Genomic DNA, 3,081 nt, shown 5'->3' on the forward strand with positions numbered 1-3,081 from the left:
TTTCCCTTTCCCACGGTCATTCTTTCAGCCATCCTCCAGGAAGTCCTTCCTGATCCCCTCCCTTTTACAATAAGCCCTCCCAGCTAGAATGAACCTCTTGGCCTCTCCCCTCCCCCCCACACTCTGCCCTCCAGCCCTGGGGTGTGTGAATTGCTCCCCTCAGTGCCCAGCTCAAAATATGTGCATGGTGTGTGTCCCTGGGGACACACCTGCACTCTCAGAGCCAGAGGCCAGGGAGCAAGCCGGAGTCAGGAGTTCACCCAGGATGCCAGGACCCTGCCGACGCCAAGTCCTGCTGACCCAAACTCCACCTCGGCTACATTTCTTAATGGATCTCCATGCTCCTGCTGCCCCTGGGAAATCAGCCCTCCCCTAAGACGTCTGGGAGCCATACTCCTGGGGCCTGAACATAAAAGATCTGGCCACGTTCCCACTGGATTCAGACATCCACCCAGCCTCCCAGCGAGTGCCTGAAGTGTCAGCTGAGGTTTGCATCGTCACAGCATCACAGATTCCTTGCAGTCAGAAGAGACCTTGGAGACGATCACACTGAGGCTGGGAGCAGTGGGAGGCAACAGGAGAAAGGCTGTGTGTGTTTGTCTGTGGTCCCCTGTGCCAGAAGATGCTGCAGCGATACCATCAATCAACATGAGCATCGCCTTTGGGACCCCTCTACGTGCCGGCACTGTGTCTAGCAATATGCATACATTTTCAGTTTTTAATTTCTTACTTCTCTGTAAGGCAGAGATTATATATTCCACCTTGATTTTACAGGGGAGGAAATGAAGCTCACAGCAGATAAGCCACTAGTCCAAAATCACACTGCTAGTAGGTAGGGGGCCAGGATTCAATTCTAGGTTTGCCTGATTCCACAGCTTGTTTGTCCACCATTAATCCTGTATACATTTGATTTAACACAAATTTACTCTAAAGATGCTGGCCATGTTTTAGTTCCTGTCTGAGAATTAGTTACATAAATATGTGTAAACTTATGATCTGTGTACTTTTCTGCATTTATATTATAACTTCAATAAGGTTTTTTTTTTTTTTAATGTTTTTGTCCCAGAGATGAATCTATGCTAGAGATTTTTGAAGTGTGAAATACTCTTAGTCTGAAGCTAGAGAGCTGGGTTTTGTTTTTTTTCTTTTCAACCATCTTTCCATTTCAATAGGGACTGTCCTAAAGGACTCATAAACCCCCAAGCCAGACCAGCAAAATTTCACCTGCTGTCTGTCCGCTGCTCAGACTACAAACATTTTCTTGCACTTACACTCCCAGCCCAGGTGCCACCTAGCCAACATTCAACTTCCAGAAGCTGGCACTGCTCTGCAGTTTTTTGCAATCCTCTCCTCATCCACCCATCTGCTCCAGACAGCTAGACCAGCCACTGCATCACTGTTAATCCCCAGCTTCATGAGATGTGGCCAGGCAGCCGGGTCTGGATGTTCCCATTTCCTCGCACCGGGCCAGGCTGGGCAGAGAAGCCGTCTGTGTATGTAAACCCAACCTTCTGCTTAGGCAGCTCTTGCCGGACTCTCCCAGCCAACTGGGCCCTCTGTGGCTTTTATCTTCCTGCCCAAAATAACCATTAGCTTCAGTGGTCCTCTGGGCACAAATCAGACTCTTGTGAGAGCCTGTGGCAGCTTGAACACAGGAAGGGCACGTTATCCATCTCTGTTTCCCCAAGGCACCAGGGCAAATGTTTGTGGGATTTATTGAGCGCCTCTGTGTGCCTGGAGGGACCTGTGTTGGGGGTGCGGGCTCACTAGAAAACACGGTCACGTTCTCCGGAAGTTGAAAGTTTAAGGAAAGAGAGGAAACAACAAATCAGCCAACCGCAATAGAAGGCTAAAATACTAAAGGTTGCAGAAAGGGAAAAATGTTTTGGGAGTTCAGAGGGGGAAGAAATGAGAGAGGAGCAGGTGTCAAAGAAAGCTTCAAGGCAGAGGTAGCATTTAGGTTGAGCATTAAAGGCAGGCCAGAAGGACAGTCTAGATGGAGGAGATAGCATAAAACGAGGCACAGGGTTCAGAAGTACAGGGGAGACTCAGGAAACTGGCCTTTTTTTCTTTTTTGGCCGCATCTCGTGGCTTGCGGGATCTTAGTTCCCCAACCAGGGATTGAACCCAGGCCCTGGCAGTGAAAGCGACAAGTCCTAACCACTGGACTGCCAGGGAATTCCCAGGAAACTGGCCTTGAATGACCCAGAACCAAGGATGCCAAAGGTTGAGGCTGGGGCTGGAATGGCATATAGTGCCAATGGGAACCTCAAATGGCACACGAAGCATTTCCTGCACTGTCCAGCAAGTAGCCACACGTGACTATTTACATTTAAATTAGTTAAAAGGGGATAAAATGTAAAAGTCATAGCCACGTGTAGTTGATGGTTACCATATTGGACAGTGCAGATGTAGAACATCTCCATCACCAAAGACAGTTCTACTGGACAGCACCGGTACACACAGCAGAGAAACCAGAAGACTTTGAGCAGAAGTACGACATGATCGGAGCTGGGCTTTAGGAAGATTAATTTGTCCCCGGCAAAGGGTAGGTACCTGGAGGTAAGAGAGGCCTGGACCCAGGGCAGGCATTGCAATAATCCAGGTGAGATCAATAACCACGTCTATTCCCTGGGTTCCTCTCTTCCTATCAGTGAGCAGGAAAGCAGAGAGCCATGGTTCTCAAAGTGTGGTCCCTGGAACAGCAGCATCACCCAGGAACTTCTCGGTATGCAAATCCTTGGGCCCTATCCCAGATCTACTAAGTCAGAAACTGGGGGTTCAGAGCAGCAGCCTGTGCTTTTATCAGCCCTCTCCTGAGTCTGATGCATGCTCCCGGCATAGAAGCTAGGAGCCCACTCTGGTTCCAGAGTCTACACCTCTACACCCTGGAGTCAGAAGACCTGCCTCCATGTCTTGCATGTCTTGGCTCAGCTGTTTACTAGCTGTGCTTAATTCCTTTGTGCCTTAGTCTTATAAGGATTAAAGGAGTTAATACATGTATTTGTCTGAGAAGAGTGCCTGGCCTGTAGGAAGTGCTCAATGAATGTTAATTTTTTTTTTTTTTTTTTTTTTTGGGGA

Source organism: Lipotes vexillifer, unplaced genomic scaffold (assembly GCF_000442215.2).
Source record: "Lipotes vexillifer unplaced genomic scaffold, Lipotes_vexillifer_v1.1 scaffold397, whole genome shotgun sequence".
NCBI lineage: Eukaryota > Metazoa > Chordata > Mammalia > Artiodactyla > Lipotidae > Lipotes > Lipotes vexillifer.